Source organism: Callithrix jacchus, chromosome 13 (assembly GCF_049354715.1).
Source record: "Callithrix jacchus isolate 240 chromosome 13, calJac240_pri, whole genome shotgun sequence".
In the NCBI taxonomy this organism is placed as follows: Eukaryota; Metazoa; Chordata; class Mammalia; order Primates; family Cebidae; genus Callithrix; species Callithrix jacchus.
Window position 1 is genome coordinate 110,574,138 of NC_133514.1, and position 19,412 is coordinate 110,593,549.

A 19,412-nucleotide genomic window follows, 5' to 3' on the forward strand; every position below is an offset into this window, starting at 1 on the left:
TACAAAAATCAATGTATGAAAGTTAGTAACATTCCTGTATACGAACAACATCCAAACTGAGAAACAAATCAAGAATGCAATCCCATTCACAATAGCAACAAAAGGAAAAAAATATATACCTAGTAATACAGCTAACCAGAGAGGTAAATTATCTCTACAACAAGAATTATGAAACACTACTTGAAGAAATCAGAGGTGACACAAACAAATAGAAAACTATTCTATGCTCATGGATGCGAAGACTCAATATTGTTAAAATGGCCATACTCTCTGAAGTAATTTATAGATTCATTGTTATTGCTATCAAACTATCAACTAATTCTTCACAGAATGACAATAAAACTGTCTTAAAATATATATGGAACCAAACAAGAGTGTGAATAGCCAAGGCAATCCTAAGCAAAAAGAATAAAACTGGAGGCATCACTTTACCCGGCTTCAAACTTTACTACAAGGCTATAGTAACCAAAACATCATGGAACTGATTTAAAAACAAATGGAGGCGGGTGAATCACGAGTTCAAGAGATCGAGACCATCCTGGTCAACATGGTGAAACGCCGTCTCTACTAAAAATACAAAAAATTAGCAGGGCACGGTGGCGCATGCCTGTAATCCCAGCTACTCAGGAGGCTGAGGCAGGAGAATTGCCTGAACCCAGGAGGCGGAGTTTGCAGTGAGCCGAGATCGCGCCATTGCACTCCAACCTGGGTAACAAGAGCGAAACTCCATCTCCAAAAAAAAAAAAAAAAAAAATGCATAGACCAGTGGAAAAGAATAGGGATCCCAGAAAATAAGGTCACACACCTACAACTATCTGATCTTTGACAATGTTGCCAAAAGCAAGCAATAGGGAGAGGACTCTCTAGTCACTAAAAAGTGCTAGGATAACTGGCTAGCCATATGCAGAAGATTGAAACTGGACCTCCTTCCTTAACGCCATATAAAAAAAGTAAGCTCAAAATGGATTAAGGCTTAAATGCAAAGCCTAAAATTATAAAAACCATGGGAACTAATACGGGAAACACCATTCTGAACATAGGACCAGGCAAAAATTTTCTGTCAAAGATTCTAAGCAATTGCAACAAAAACAAAAATTGACAAATGAGATCTATTTAAACTAAGGTAATTCTGCACAGTTATATAAACTATCAACAGAATAGACAATCCCGTAACCATTAAATAGTCACTCCCTATTTTCTCCTCCCCCCATCTCCTTGCAAACACTGATATGCTTTCTGTCTTTATGAATTTACCTGATCTGGATATTTCATACAAATAGATTCATAATGTGTGAATTTTGTCTGTTGTTTCCACTTAGCATAATAATTTTCAAAGTTCATTCATACTTTTGTATATATCAGTATTTTATTCTTTTAATATCTAAATCATATTTTATTATGTAAATATACCTAATTTTTATTTTCTGTTTACAGTTGATGAACATATAGGCTGTTTCTACATTTTGACAATTTTGACCAACTTTTTTTTAACATCAAGTTTAAGACATGAAAAACTGGATTTTTAATAATGTTGACAAAGTTATGGCAGGTTTTAAAATTTGCTGTTGTATTATGTGCATATTTAATTGACATTTCATTTGGGCTCAGTTCCATTTCTATTTCTTATTGCAAGAAAATGAATCTAGCAGGTAATTTTCACATTTAAGTTTCAAGAGCTTTAACAACTTTCAATCTGTGAAAAATAAGAAGCATGAAGGAATCTAAAGATCCAAATGAACATAATAAATTATATGACATTGCTTGGTTAATGTTTTGAGGAAAAAATATTTAAAATTTTCTATTTGAAAAACTTATGAGAAATTATTATGTAGCCTGAATTTCTAGTTAGTGTTCACATTTGTATGATGAATAAGTTAAATGAGTGCTCTTTACTGGCAATATTTGTGTCAATGAAAAACTAATTAAACTGTTCTCAGAATCTGAAATTTGAAATTCCCTGTCACTGAAACTTGCCTTCATGTAAAATGTTTTAGTATCACTGCCTTTTCCTAATTGGCATTTTTCTCCTACTTTTTAATCTCTTTGACATTGAGAGAGATTATATTTCTAAATGTCATATATTATAGTTTTTTAGATGAATGCTTATAGTTTACATATAATATTTAATACATAAGAATATCTATGTCTTGAAGATATATAACAACAGGACCATTTGCAGAGATTGCTTGTTAAAGAGATTCTTCCATTTTATAGACTGATATAAAGATCAATGTATGTTTGATGATAAGCTACTGAAGGCAAGATATTATTTAAAACAAATGAAACTTAATGAAGATAGAATATAAGAAACAGTCCTGACAATACCAAGTAAAATAGCTCTAAATAAAGGTTACAAATGATTAACAATATCTGAAATTAATATTATAAAACTTCAAAAAGGTCTAAATGATTAAACAATGAAATTAAAAATAAAAGAAACTATTTAAATGGAGGCACAGATGCTGAACAACTAGGCTGGTAAACCCATTCTCTGCTAAGTACTCTCATAAAGAGTATGATAAATTGAGTGGAGAAATCAGAAATATCAAATGACAGAAAACAATCAGAAATTAGGCGATCGACTGCAGTAGCTAAAGTTAAAAGTTGCACAAAAGAATAAACATTTGCAGTTGTCAAACATGAATTAGAAAATTTTAGAGGAGTTAGGGCAGTGTGGCCTTTTAAAAGCATTTATTCATTAAGTTCTTCAATAAAAATGCATTAAGAGAACCTACTAGATGTTGCCTTTGATAGTACAAATAGAGTAGTGAACAAGTCAAATTTCTCTCACTTCAGAGAATGTGCCATCTAGGAATTTCTTGAAGCAATTCATTTGAAAAAATTCACATTTTTTTACGATCAATGATAAACTGGACTCGGTGTCCCAAGAAGCAGTGCCTTGGAATAATAAAACTAAGAAGACAGCTTAAACATCCTCTGTGCCATCCAGTCGCAACAGGACTTTCCAATTTAATGTCCATCTGAGTATTTGTATTTGTTACTCCTGTGTATGATACCTTTGAATTTCATGCCCTCTAATACCCATGTCTGATTAAATATTTTTTCAAATTATAAGTGTTAAAATTTCTGACTATAAAAACAAATTGTGTATATATATGTATATATACACACACACATTCTATACATGTATATATCTGTGTGTGTATATACACACACACACACACACACACAGAAGAAAGAAATACCCTCTTACACAGAGAAGAAAATAAAAGTCAGCAGTAATCCCTCTGTAGTGAGTTGAAAAATGTCCCTGTGTTCTTCCCATAGTCACACCCACCAGTACCTTCAGAATATGACATTATTAGGAAATAGAGTCAGGGCAGATATAATGAAGACAAAGGTCTCTAGATAAAATTCATCCTGGATATGGTGTGTCCTAAATCTAATGACTTGTGACCTTAGAAAAGGAGAGGACACAAAGATACAGACAGAAGTCCATGTGAAGACAGAGACAGATTGGAGTGATGCTGCCACAAGCCAAGGTATGCCAGGTACCTACCACCACAAACTGCAAGAGGCAATATAACATTCTTTTCTGGAGGCTCAGAGGAAGTGTGGCCCTACCAATGCTTTGATTTTTAACACCTGGCCCCCAGTACTGTAAGGAATACATGTCAGTTGTCTTAAGCCATTTAGTTATTGGTTTATGTCACGGTATGTCTGAGAAACTAATATATCAATTATAATGTTCATGATGTCTACTGTAAACTATCTGAAATCCACATATTTTGTATAAATATATTAACATTTTGTATAAATGCATTCGGAGAGAGAGTCAATAGCATATTCAACTTGTAAAAAGAAGCTCTTCTTGAATTACATTTACAGTATTTTAAATAATTTGGTTAACTTAACTTAGATCTGTGAAATCATGGTGTGTCCTTTGTGCAAATAAATGCTACATGAAAAGGTAACATGGAACAGAAAGAGATGAACAGTGTGTAAACATAGCTAATAGCACAGAGGGTTTCTAGCAAAGAAAAGGGATGAAAAGGGACTAAACTCTTCTGGAGTGGTTGATGTGTATTGAACTCTGAAATGAATATCTATTTTATTCTGCACACAGTATATATACATTGACATACTTGCAAAATGACTCCTGTTATTTCCAAAGTATTAAGATATTTTGAAAGCTTTTCTAGAAAGTTTTATTTCCCTTTTTCTTTATTCCCTGTAATTCGTAGTCTTTTTGTGACTTGTTTTTTACCTGATGTGTTCTTTCAAAAGCATTCAAACTGAAACTGTTTTTACGTTTCAAAATTAGGAAAACTATTTTGCATGACAGTGTGGAATTGTGACTGTGAATTACACCTTAATATAAAATATTTCTAAAATCATAACACTGGCTCCCTAGAAAGCTTCTGGGCATGTAATCATATCTGTTTCTCAGGTCTATGTGAGAGGATGGGAATCCCAGGTAGGAAGGTAATCTGCATATGTTAATATGAGAGAGAATAGAAAGTAAGTAAGGGAACACCTAACACTGATTTTGTTTTGTAATCATTTTGAAAACACTTGCTTTTTGAATTAGAATATATTCATGTATAATACACGCTAAACATTCCAACCCATTTTAGAGTGAAAATACTAAGAATAAATCTCTCTGGAATATGTTCTGCAAAATTCTCCTGTTCATTCATTCTAAAATCTAGTATATATTCTTTTAAATGTGGGATGTAAACTGTGTGAGTGAATACAAATATATATATATACACATATCAAAGAGATACACATGTTCCTAAATAGCTCTAATATCAGAAGCTACCTTGAAAATGTGCCTCTATTGGATGTCTATAATTTGTCAATAGAATTTTTTTGAGAAAATGATTAAGACAAATATCTACAAGGAAAATAAATATAACAACTTCAAAATCTAATATTGCTTAACATATTTTTGAATGTATTTGCTGTAAAACTATTTTTAGTAACAGTTTTATTAGAAACAATAGAGATTAGTATTTCATAATTAGTTTTATTTTTGAGATTTTTAAAAGAACAGTTTAAAAAAGCCTTTGAGAGATGACAAACTTAAGCTAGAGACATATATCTCTCCTAAAGCCCCACAAGCCAGTGACTGGAAAATGCATACATTATAAGCCTGGATGGGAAAGAATTTAAGATCCGACACATGGTTTCAATCAGGAGCCTGCAGCCAGTGCTAAGTTTAATAACCTCTTCTACCTATGTTGATGACAACTTAAAGAAATTCATGAGCTGTACAATTTCAAGAGGCTCTCCTCTTGTCTGACAGCAATTACCTGGGCTTCAATTCTGCAGCTCTAAGAGGTTATAAAGAAGTTCAATATCTGTGAAGAAAAAGAACTCTCCAACCTATATGAGAAAAATAGGCATAAATTGTCACATTCAGTTTTGAAAAGCTATAAAGCTGGTTATGTTCTTTAAATAATATGAACAGACAAAAGCATATTCATGCAGGTTTTGATTATGATTACATCATGTATATAATATTTACATCTAAGGTCTTGTTAATATCTGACTATGACACATTTTGTTTTTGCTATTGATATTTAGTTGAAACTATTTGTATCAACATTTCAGAGCTTTCCTATTGCCCCATTAAGTCTTCTAAATTATAGTAGCAAAATACTTTGAAGTGTACCTTTTAAAATGTATGCTATAGACACTATGGTTTTACAGTGGTATTAGATGAAGATTACCAAAGATTCTTAGTAGATAATATGAAATAATATGTTTCCATTTTAAATGAGATATGACAAGCAAAACCAAAGGAAGCATCAGTATTTTTAATGAAAACTTCACTTTTAAAACCAACACAGCCTATACATAGGCTAAGGTACAAGGTAAAGGAAAGAACATTTGACTTTACAATTAGTGATTTTGTGTTTTGCTGGTGAATTTAACCTATGGCTTATGTAAACTTTGATAATTAGTTAATAAATCATGAAATACATGAAACAGTTAAATAATGTACTTTAACTCATACATTTCTGTGTCTTTGAAATATTCTCATATTTTGCAATTTGGCAACTTTTGAAAGAGTTTATGTTGAAACATCTGTACAGCAGTAATAGTCAATGTGTCTATTTCTGTTAAGAAAAGCACATCTTTGGCTAACTTACACTGACCAATATTGCATATCAAACCAGAGATGTCTTAAAAATGGGCAAAATAGAGAATATTTGCCCTATGTTGATTTCATATGCCAATTATCAAATGATTGCTGGTATATGAGACACAAAAATAATTTTATTATGCAAGTTTATAAGATATTTCAATTTAAGAAAAATAATTAAAGACATTTGTATCCTGTAAGTATTAAAAGTGATTTAATTTTGGGGAGACAAAAACATTAATTTGATGCTTTAAAATGGACTTTAATATATTATCTTGAAAAATAAAACAAAATTATGAGTAATAAAAATTAAAAACTACACAGTTTAAATACATCGTTATCATTTACATGCATTTTAAGAAAAAGAAGTAATGAACCAAACAAAAATTTAAGAATAAATTCCTGTAGCATAGCTGTAGCACTGAAAAACAAACACACATACACACATATGCATGTACACACACACACACACACACACACACTATTTTGGTCCTCCATATAAATAAAAAGCAAGTTAAATAAGAAACGCATTTGAATCACTAGTGTGTACACAATGTAGATACCATTACGATATGTGTAAGGAAATAAATATCAATCGATTCCATCATTATATATTTGAGATTAATATTGTTGAGATTTTTTGAGCCACAGCACTCAATTATTAGGTGAGAACATCATGGCATTGGTTCACTAATAGTAAATATATACTTCTATTAAAGGTTTTGTTATGGTAACTTTTACTGAAACTTGATATGCTAATTTTTGCTGAAGTAATAGTCAAAAATTAATTAGCATCAACATCATCTAAGATATAAATGTGATCTTGGATTAGATCACAGATAGATCAATATATCAGATTCTTCATCCAAGAATACTCCTCCTATGTGGAATAATTTATTATGTTCCATTTCATCTGCTTCATGTAATGTTGGCATAAATATAAGGGAGTGATCTACTCTTATTTAAGTTGTATTTTTTCTACAACTGATAATTTCTTTTTAAAGAAAACCACTATATTTATAATGGAAATGTGGCAGACAGAAACACTTTATTTTGCTCTTAAAACAATTTGTATTTAACATGTTTCAGTCTTGTTTTACGTTAATACTAAAAATAATACTTTAAAACATTCAAGGAATGTTAGATATCAGATTCAGCACAGAACTATTTGCAAAGTAACTTCAAGTTCCATACTTGCTACAATGTGAACGAATGCAAGCAATAAGGAAAATATGCAGATGTATTTATTTTTGTATCAATATGTGATTATATATGACAGACAATATTGGAATTATATGAAATGGTAGATTTGAAAGAAATATAAAAGAAACACAGGAATGGTAAAGAATGATGGAATGTAAATTTTAATACTAATAGAATATAGACTGGTATCATTTTGCAATTCAAATTCAATAAATTTACTTGATTGGGGTTTACTATTAAGTTGTTGCAAAAATAATTGCAGTTTTGGCCATTAAATGTAATAGCCAAACCATTGTAATGGCCAAAACATCAGTTATTTTTGCAAAAACCTAACAAAAAAGTTCTAAGAAATGTGTATCGCAATCATCTCTTGACCCAATCACCTTCCTTACTTAGTAATCTTACTAGAATTTTAGTAATTTTACTTAGTGACCTAACTAAAATCTTATGAGTAAATGCTGTTAGATTTTAAATTCAAATATGTCTATCAGATTCTTCATCCAAGAATACTCCTCCTATGTGGAATAATTTATTATGTTCCATTTCATCTGCTTCATGTAATGTTGGCATAAATATAAGGGAGTGATCTACTCTTATTTAAGTTGTATTTTTTCTACAGCTGATAATTTTTTTTTAAAGAAAACCACCATATTGAGTAAACTACCATATGTATGTGAGAAATAACCAACTGTCAAAATATTGATGATTCAATGTAAATAACCTCATCCCGGTCAAAATAAAATGATAGCTTCATTAAGACCATATATATTTTCCTAAATAGCACAGTATTTTAACATTTTATGTACATGTTTTAGAAAATTCCCTCTACCACATTATGTGAAGCATTAAAAGTAAAATGTTTTTGATAGACTTGTAGGTAATATTATTTTTAAATTGCGCCCACAAATAATAAACACACTTTCAAAGTAAATGAACATAATGAACTCTGAAATTGGCTGATTTGCATATTAATAGTCAACTGGTTTGTCCTTCTATCACTGGGGTGGATAAACAACCAAATGAACAACTTGAGAATAAAGCACATAGCATAGTTGTAGTACTTAAAAATACGCAAACACACACACACACACTATATTTGATCCTCTGTAAGTTAAATCACATGACTATTTATTGGATAAATGCAAACGAAAACCACAGTGCAATATCATCTCACACAAGTCAGAATAGCTTTTATTAAAAAGTATAAAAATAACGAACTCTGGCAAGGCAGTGGCAAAAAGCGAATGCTTATACACCGTTGGTGGAAATGTAAATTAGTTTAGTCACCATGGAAAGCAGTTTGGAGATTTCTCAAAGAACTTCAACCATTCCACCTAGCAGTCCCATTACTGGGTGTATACCCAAAAGAAAATACATTGCCCCACCAAAAAGACTCATACACTTGTGTGTTTATCACTGTGCTATTCACAATAGAAAAGTCATGGAGTTAACCTATGTGCCCATCAACTGTGGACTGGATAAAGAAAACATGCTATATATACATCATTGAATACTATGCAGTCATAAAAGAAAATGAGGCCGGGCGCGGTGGCTCAAGCCTGTAATCCCAGCACTTTGGGAGGCCGAGGCGGGTGGATCACGAGGTCATGAGATCGAGACCATCCTGGTCAACATGGTGAAACCCCGTCTCTACTAAAGATACAAAAAATTAGCTGGGCATGGTGGCGTGTGTCTGTAATCCCAGCTACTCGGGAGGCTGAGGCAGGAGAATTGCCTGAACCCAGGAGGTGGAGGTTGCGGTGAGCCGCGATCGCGCCATTGCACTCCAGCCTGGGTAACAAGAGCGAAACTCCGTCTCAAAAAAAAAAAAAAAAGAAAGAAAAAGAAAATGAAATTGTATCCTTTGCAGCAACATGGATGCAGCTAGAGCCATCATTCTAAACAAGTTAATGCAGGAATGGAAAACTAAATACCACATGTTATGACTTATAAGTGGGAGCTTAACTTTGAGTACTTGTGGACATAAAAGTGACAATACACAGTGAAAACTACTGGGAGGAAGGAGGGGTCAAGATTTAAAAAACTGGGTACTATGCTCACTACTTTGATGATGGGATCAATCAGACCTCAAATATCAGCGTCGCACCACGTAATCATGTAACAAACCTGCACATGTACACTTGAATCTAAAATAAAAGCTGAAAAAAATGTTTGACTCAATAGTGTGCACACAATGTATGTGTGTATATATATATACATCTATATATACAAACACACAGATATTGAACATATGTGTGTGTGTGTGTGTGTGTGTTTATACAGCTAAGCAGTTCCTTTCAGCATATTTATCTTTTCAGAACTTTCTAAGGGAAGAAATCTCTCTAAGAAACCTGTGAATCACTTGTGCATGGCTTTGTACCATCTTGGCCTCTTCAGGGCAATAGTGCAACTATTTTTCTCTGTCCCTGGTATTCTCAGGATTATTCTAATCTGCATTTAAATATGCTGTAATTGCTCTCATATAAAAAGTGACCTCTTGGACCTCACCATTTACTCCAGATCCATCTTTTTTTCCTTGATTTGCAAGTCTTTCCCTGCCATCTCTGTACTAAAACTATTCTTGTAAAAGCCCCTAATGACTGACAATGACTGCATTTGGAGTAAATTCTCATTATTCCTTTTGCATAACCTTTCTGTAACTGCTCAGCCTTATTTAACAGTGTTGATTATTTCCTTTTCCTTATAACGCTATTCCTAGAACATTATTTTCTGGTTTTCCTCCTATTTCAGCATTGTGCTTCCCATTTTTCCTTATGAGCTTTCCTTACTGTCTCTTAATTGACTAACTGTGGTGATCCCCAGGGCTTAGCCTTTGGATTCTTCCAATTTTATATCCACATGTATTCCCTTGATGATCTTATCTACAAATGTCTTCAAATATATCCAAAGTTTGTATGCCAGCATGAACCAGTCCTGTTAACTTGAGTCTGTATTCTGCTGCTTATGTGAGTGACATCTGCTTCACATCCTCTCTTGGACAAGCTGATCTTAATCCAAGGCTAAATATATTGTTTTCTCACTGTGACCTGATAGAGTTTTATACTTAATTTTCATCATAATGAACACACAATAGTCATTCTTAGCTTTTTTCTTTCCCATCCAAATCTATGGTATCAATAAATCCTGTTGACCCAACTTTCAAAATACTTAGAATTTAATCAGTTTAAACACTGGATTTTTAGGTCCAAGCTTAGAAGATATCTTCTATGGACCCTTGCAAATGCCTCCTACAAATGGTTTCTCTGCTCCTCCTTTTGTCTATCAGTGTCTTCTTAAACCAGCAGCCAACATGATCTTATTAAAATGAAAGACAGATGCTAATGGCACTTTTCTCAAACCCTTCAATGGCTTTCTGTCTCTTACATAGTGAAAGCTAAATGAACTCTTTCCTCAAGAGTTTATACTCTTTCCTCAAAGCCATGACCATGATAGGCTTCTGCCTGAAGAAATCTGTCCCCACAAATGGTTTGCTCACTCACCTCACCCCAGTCCTTGTTCAAACATCACCTGGCCAGTGAGGCCAACACTCATTGATCCTTTTAAAAATATTAGGCCGGGCGTGGTGGCTCAAGCCTGTAATCCCAGCACTTTGGGAGGCTGAGGCGGGTGGATCACAAGGTCAAGAGATTGAGACCATCCTGGTCAACATGGTGAAACCCCGTCTCTACTAAAAATACAGAAAATTAGCTGAGCATGGTGGTGCGTGCCTGTAATCCCAGCTACTCAGGAGGCTGAGGCAGGAGAATTGCCTGAACCCAGGAGGCGGAGGTTGTGGTGAGCTGAGATCGCGCCATTGCACTCCAGCCTGGGTAACAAGAGCAAAACTCCGTCTCAAAAAAAAGAAAAGAAAAGAAAAGAAAAATATGTTAACAACACCATCACCCAGTAGTTCCCATTACCGTTACATTGTCCTGTTTCTTTCCTTTGTTCTCAACACCTTCTAAGATAGTATAAGATTACCTTGTTATGTTTATTGTTTTTCTTACTACATTAGAATATAAACTCCATGAGAGAGAGAGACTTTATTTTTCTTCCTATTTTAGTCCCAGAACCTTATACAGTTTCTGGTACAAGTAAAGTGATCAGTAAATTCTTTTAGAATCATACATGATTGAATTAGTAAGTGCAAGTGAAAACTTTGTCTAATATTGTATTAGTTTTTTTTTTCACACTGCTCTAAAGCACTGCCTAAGACTGGGTAATTTATAAAGGGAAGCAATTTAATTGAGTCACAACTCCACATGCCTGAGGAGGCCTCAGAAAACTGACAATCATGGTGGAAGGTGAAGAGGAAGCTAAAGCCATCTTCACACAGTGGCAGAAGAGAGAAGAGCAAACAAGAACAGGAAAGACTGCCTTTTATGGGTTCTCAGATTTCAGAAGAAATCACTCATCATCATGAGAACAACATGAAGGAAACTGCCCCCATAATCTAATCATCTCCCATCTTCCATATGTGGAGATTACAATTCAAGAGATTTGGGTTGGGCCACAAAGCCTAATGTTATCATTCTGCCCCAGGCCCTCCCAAATCTCATGTCTCTTTCACATTTCAAAATCAATCATGCCTTCCCATCCATCACCTAAAATCTTTTTAAAAATTTGTTTATTTTACTTTAGGTGCATACTATATCTGGCATTTCTCCCCATGCTATCTCTCCCCACTGACCCTCCCTCCCCACGCCTTGCTGTCTCTCCCCTACCACCCCCAACTGCCCCCAGTGTGTGATGCTCCTCTCCCTGAGTCCACATGTTCTCGTTGTTCAATACCCACCTATAAGTGTAACATATGGTGTTTGGTTTTCTGTTCTTGTGTCAGTTTGCTGAGAATGATGGTTTGCAGATTCATCCAAGACCCTACAAAGGACATGAACTCATTGTTTTTTATGGCTGCAGAGTATTCCATGGTGTATATGTACCACATTTTCTTTGTCCAGTCTATCATTGATGCACATTTGAGTTGGTTCCAGGTCTTTGCTATTGTACACAGGGCTGCAATGAACATACGTGTGCATGTGTCTTCATAATAGAAAGATTTATAATCCTTTGGGTATATACCTAGTAATGGGATTGCTGGGTCAATTGGAATTTCTATTTGTAGATCCTTAAGAAATGGCCACACTGTCTTCCACAATGGCTGAACTAATTTGCACTTCCACCAACTGTGTAAGAGTGTTTCTATTTCTCCACATCCTCTCCAGCGTCTGCTGTCTCCAGATTTTTTAATGATTGACATTCTAACTGGTGTGAGAAGATATCTCAGTGTGGTTTTGATTTGCATTTCTCTAATGACCAGTGATGATGAGTAGTTTTTCATATGTTTGTGGGCCTCATAGATGTCTTCTTTAGAAAAGTGTCTGTTCATATCCTTCACCCACTTTTGAATGGGGTTGTTTTTTTCTTTTCTGTTTTAGTTCTTTGTAGATTCTGGATATTAGCCCTTTGTCAGATGGGTGATTGCAAAAATTTTTTCCCATTCTGTTGCTTGCCAATTCACTCTAATGATGGTTTCTTTTGCTGAAGAGAAGCTCTGGAGTTTAATTAGTTCCCATTTTTCTATCTTGCCTTTTATTGCCATTGCTTTTGGTGTTTTAGTCATGAAGTCCTTGCCGATGCCTATGTCCTGGATGGTTTTGCCTACATTTTCTTCTAGTATTTTTATGGTGTTAGGTTTTATGTTTAAATCTTTGATCCATCTTGTGTTAATTATAGTGTAAGGTGACAGGTAGGGGTCCAGTTTCTGCTTTCTGCACGTCATTCCAGCATTAACCCAAAAGTCCATGTCCAAAGTCCCACCTGAGAAAAGGCAAGTCCCTTCTGCATACGAGTCTGTAAAGTCAAAACAAGTTAGTTACCTCCAAGATATAGTGGGGTACAGGCATTCCAAATAAAAGAAATTGGCCAAAACGAAGGGGCCACAGGCCTCAGCGAATTCTGAAATCCAATGAGACAGTCATTAAATCTTAAAGCTCCAAATAATAACCTTTGACTCCATGTCTCACATCCAGGTCACACTGATGCAAGAGGTGGGTTTCCAAGGCCCTGGGTAGCTCTGGCTCTGCGGCTTTGCAAGGGACAGCCCCTCGCCCGGCTGCTTTCATAGGCTGGCAATGAGTTTGTGGCTTTTACAGGAATATGGTGCAAGCTCTCTGTGCATCTACCATTCTAGGGGCTGGAGGACAGTGGCCTTCCTCTCACACCTCCACTAAGTAGAGCCCCAGTGGGGTCTCTGTGTATGGGCTTCAACCCCACGTTTTCCTTCTGTCCTAGCAGAAGTTCACCACACAGTCTCCATCCCTGTAGCAAACTTCTGCCTGAACATCCAGGCATTTCCAAAAATCATCTGAAATCCAGGAGGTGATTCCCAAACCTCAATTCTTGACTTCTATGTACCCATAGGCCTCAGGCCATGTGGAAGCCACCAAGGCCTGGGGCTTGCACCCTCTGAAGCAATGTCCTGAGCTATATGTTGGCTCCTTTTAGCCAAGGCTTAGATGCAGGGCTACACGTGCTGAGACTGCACAAATGAGTAAGGCCCTGGGCCCAGCCCACAAAACCATTTTTTCCCTCCTAGGCCTCTGGGACTGTGATGGGAGGGGCTGCTGTGAGGATCTCTAACATGTCCTGGAGTCATTTCCCCCATTGTCTTGGTGATTAAAATTTGGTTCCTTATTACCTATGCAAATTTCTGCAGAATTGAATTTCTCCCCAGGAAATAGGTTTTTATTTTCTATTGCGTTTTCAATATGCAAATTTTCAAAGCTTTTGTGCTCTGCTTCCCTTTTCAATGCAAGTTCCCATTTCAGATCATCTCTATCAAGTTCAAAGTTCCACAGATCTCTAGAGCAGAGACAAAATGCTGCTAGTCTCTTTGCTAAAGCATAGCAAGAGTGGCCTTTACTCCATTTCCTAATAAGTTCCTCATCTCTTTCTGAGATCACGCAGCCTGGCTGTATCACAATCAGCATTTTTATCAAAGCCATTGACAAGTCTCTAGGAAGTTCCAAACCTTCCATATCTTCTTATCTTCTTCTGAGCCCTCCAAGCTGTTCCAACCTCTCCTGTTATCCAGTTCCAATGTCACTTCCCCATTTTCAAGTATCTTTAGAGCAGTTCCCACTACCTCAGTACCAACTTACTATATTACTCTGTTTTCACTATGGTAAAGATACTACCTGAGGCTGGGAAATGTATAAAGGAAAGAGGTTTAATTGACACACAGGTTAACATGCCTGGGGAGGCCTCAGAATACTTACAATCATGGCAGAAGGTGAGAGAGAAGCAAATGTATGTCTTACATGGCAGCAGATGAGAGAGAGAGAACAAGCAAGGGGAAACAGCCCCTTATAAAACCATCAGATCTAAAGAGAACTCACTCACTCTCATGAGAAAATGAGAAAAACTGTCCCCATAATCCACCCTTCCTACCTTCCACACATGAGATTACAATTCAAGATGCAATTTGAGTGGCGTCACAAAGCCTAACCATATAAAACATAATAATTTTTTCACACTCCAAAATAATTATTTAAATCCTTTTCAGCAAAAATTAGTCACCCAAGGAACTTGGGATCAAATATGTTTTTTACTGAATATGAGTTTTATAACTTTCAAATTCAGTAAACTATAGCAAAATTATATTGTTCATATGCAATTGATCCCTGAGCAACATGGATTTGAACTCTAGGGATCCTCTTATACATAGATTTTCTTCTGCCTCTGCGACTTCTGAAACAGCAAAATCAACCTAGCCTCATGGTAATCTTCCCCAGCCTACTAAACTTGAAAGCAAGGAGGATAAAATACTTTATGATAATCCATTTCCATAAAATGAACAGTAAATATATTTTATCTTTCTTATAATTTTTAATAAAAATTTTTTTCTCTAGTTTACGGTAAGAATACAGTATATAATATATATACAAAAGACATGTTAAATGACTGTTTATGTTATCACTAAGGCTTCTCATCAACAGTATGCTATTACTAGGTAAGTTTGAGGGGAATCAAAACTTATTAACAGCTTTCGATTGCATGGGGAAAGCTCCCTAACCCTCCTGGTGTCCAAGGGTCAACTGTACTTCACTCATAATCATAATTACCAGTTATGACAATGAAGCTTTCCTATTCATAAATCAAATATTTATAACATCATTCATAAAAATTATTACTCGTTTTCATTGGCTTCTGAGATTTTTCAAATTTTTGCATCGTATTGTATGTACTTGGAGCAGTATTCAACAAAATAGTGTATTTGGAATCCAAGTGTTTATTAGGGCTTATTAAAAAATTAATGCTTAGACTTAAAAAAATACATAAAGCCAGGCAAATAAATATGCCTACACTTTACTGATGCACCAAAGGATCATGTGACTGTAGTATGTTCCATTCTACCTGCTTGGGCAGATGAGGAAGGAGAGGAAGAGCAGGGCAAGAGAGGCAGAAGCAGAGGAGGCGTGCAGCAAAGAGCAGACAGTGTGCAGAAACTCAGCAGATTCATTTTTCAAATGAGACATTTATCTACCTCATTTTTTTCTTGGTTTATGGTTTGGCCTTAAGATGTTCCATCACTTTAATTCTAATTCTCAGTAGCTAGAAATATTTATATTGCTAGCTAAATTAATATAATATGGAAATATGGGTATTGTAAGCACCCAAAGGAATAATAATTAATTTTGTTATGGAGTAATGTTTTAGATTTATCTTTCCCTTTGCATGGAATTTAAATCATATGGTCCCTTATGAGTACAAAATAGCTTACCTGCAAGTTTAGCTCACTTTGAATCAATGATTACAACTGATAACACTGTATTTCACGTTTCAGAGCAAAACCGCTGATGGCTTTAAAATTAAAGTTATTGGCATAGTCTATGAAATAGGAATGACTGATTTCGGCTCTTTCTTTGATCTATGGATTTAAATTTTCAGTTTATCTTAAATAGAACTATTGCTAAAGAAAATTAATTGCAGTTATGCTAGTCTAGTAAAAATAAGAGATCACTGGATTGCATACGAAAGGAATAAATTGTGTTATGTGGCTTTGCTATTACCTGCAATGACATAGTTGAACTACAGATTTACATTCTACTTTCCAAAGAGTGCTTTCCATCACAGTTATTGATAACTCTTTTTTTTTTTTTTTTGGTGGTGTTAAGGAAATACATTAAATGTTAAATCCTAATTTGCATATATCCTACTTCATTTTTTAAAACGTAATTTTTATAATTAAGACTGTAATTAATGTTATATCTTCAGGTAGCCATGCTAAAATATGTTCTGGCCTTTAGGAATGAGTGAAAAGTTATAAATTCCAATATTTGGTTCTGTATTTGCTAGATTTGGATACCAGAGCAAATTGCCCACACACTTTCTGTATTTTTATAGATATTACTGATTTAAAATATAAATTCTTATTTTTCTTAACGTGTGCGAATATATTGCTGTTTTCAAAATGTTAATGTTTATAAATGAGAGAATATGTATACTCATTTCCAAATGGGTGAAAATAAAATTCAAGTTCAGACATTGGTATTTTACATATAATATTATTTACATTCTATATTTCCCTCAATGGAAACAATATACGAGCAGCTAGTTAATGTTATTATGTTTTTTAAAGCTAGCTCTTTTCTTTGGATGCATATTTTATCGATAAACTAATTAAGTAAAAAGATGAAAATAGATGTTGGCTATGACAAGCTTAATTTATCCACAACAATAAATATATCACTTTCAAATCCAGTTAATTATAGCAAAATTCATTTTATATATATATCACCATTCATTTTATGAATAAGAAAACTAATTCAATTATGATAAGGTTAAATATTGCTAAAACATCGACTGCTAAGGAGGCATAGAAGGTTTTCTTATAAAATATAATATAGAAGATGGAATATGTACAATATATTTTATCTATACAGATAGTTGTCTGTCTTTCTATAATCTGCCTCTCTATGATCTAACTATCCTAGTTTTCAGAAACACATTTAATATAAATTAAATCTATTACCATCCTAAAATTTGGAATGACCCCCAGTAAGTTCCTCTGTGAATTACGATGTAATTCTGAATTTAGGAAGCAGTTCAAAGTGAACTGAGGACTCTCAAAGTTGTTTCTTGAATTAGACTTCAATGGAAATCTACTATGCCCTTACCTTTTAAAAGAACTCAGAGTTTTCTTAAAGCAGAATATGTAGCCCAAGAGATTAATCATGTTGCTGGTACCCTTACAAGTATGCTCCCTTAGAAACATGAGTCATTGTGTGACATTCCAATTGAAGTAATCTAAAAAGACTGAGCCATACTATGAGATGAAGATTAAAAATTTATTATTCCAGGCTAATTCTTGACCTTTTACAGGAAAACCTGTTAAATGAGATTTAATGACATATGTAGAATAAAACGGTTTTGTGATGCATTCATGAAGTGAGAATAATTGCAGTTTCTAACTTGCAAAATAAATGCAAATGCAGAATATGATTTAGAAGGTTTGTGGCTGATAAGTAAGGGGGAAAAAGAGAATAAATCTAATAGTCTTATGAACAAAGACCAAAACACACTTCACAACTGGCATCACTGTATATCACAGACAGAAAAAAGCATTAGCTTTAACCAGGCCATTTCTGTGCACCCTGTTACTAAGCTATCAATCATAGCCCCCACATGCCAATTAGAGGAGGCCAGGTGAGAAGTATCCACCTGAGTCTCCTTGAAAACTCCAGGTGGAAAACATTTTTAGTGTAAATAGAGAGTGCTATGGGCATGTTTCCGAATGAGTCATAAAAGAAAACCCTGTGTTCTTTCTACTTAGGCTTAGAACATTATTTTAGATTCTCCTCCTCGCTGAGCAGAGAATTAGAAACTGGAAATCATTTTCAAATAAGCACAGTACCGGCTGGCATATAACCACTAAATTGATCATGCCAATACATTTCAAATGAAAAGTTTATAGTATAAAAATAAAGTAAAATGATTTTTACAATTCATGTACTGGTATTGCAATCTATATGTGCAGATAAAAAGGAGTTCGAAAACAGTAAACAAACTATATATTAATTTAAACTAAAATGAACATGCACTTTCTTATATCTACTTCCTTACATTGAGATTGCTAGTATCAGACTTAGAAAGGGCAAGTGTGTGTATCTTAAAACAAAAATGCAATTGATAAGATTTGAATAGATGTAGATATTGTCCTTACTGGTTGAAAATAAAATTAACAGGTTTTTGTATATTAAGTTTGGGATTTCTGTGACTGAAAATAAAATTAACAGGTTTTTGTATATTAAGTTTGGGATTTCTGTGACAGTTGGAAAACACAATTTAGAGTCATGAAATAAAATTCCTTTCACTAAAGTTGAAAAACCAGTTATTTGCTATGTGCCTTTCTCATTCCAAAAGTTATGTTTCTGAAGAAGCCAACCCTAAGGAGCTTAATGCCCAACCAGACCAGTGCTATTCACAATAGCCACAATAGGGAATCAATCTAAGTGTCCATTAGTGAATGAGTGGATAAACAAAATGTACTACATATATATATATAATGGAATGTTATTCAGCCATAAAAAATGAAATCCTGTCCTTTGCAACAACATGGAACTGGAGGATATTTTGTTAAGTGAAATAAGCCAGACATGGGAAAAAAATATTGCATGTTCTTACACATATACAGGAGCTAAAATTATAATGAACTCTGAGATAGAGGGTAGAACGATAGTTACTAGAGGTTCAAAAGGGCCACCTTCACGGGGCAGTGGATAAAGAAGAGATGGCAAATGGCTACAAAAATACAGTAAAGAGAAGGAATAAGATTAAGTGTTTGGTAGCACAATAGGGTAACAATAGTTAATAATTTATTGTATACATATTTTTCATTTATTTATCATATTATACTTTAAGTTCTGGAGTATATGTGCAGAACGTGCAGGTTTGTTACATAGTTATACTTGTGCCATGATGGTTTGCTGCATCTATCACCCCGCCATCTACATTAGGTATTTCTCCTAATGCTATCCCTCCCCATCCTCCACCCTGGACAGTCGCTGGTATGTGATTGATGTTTCCCTCCCTG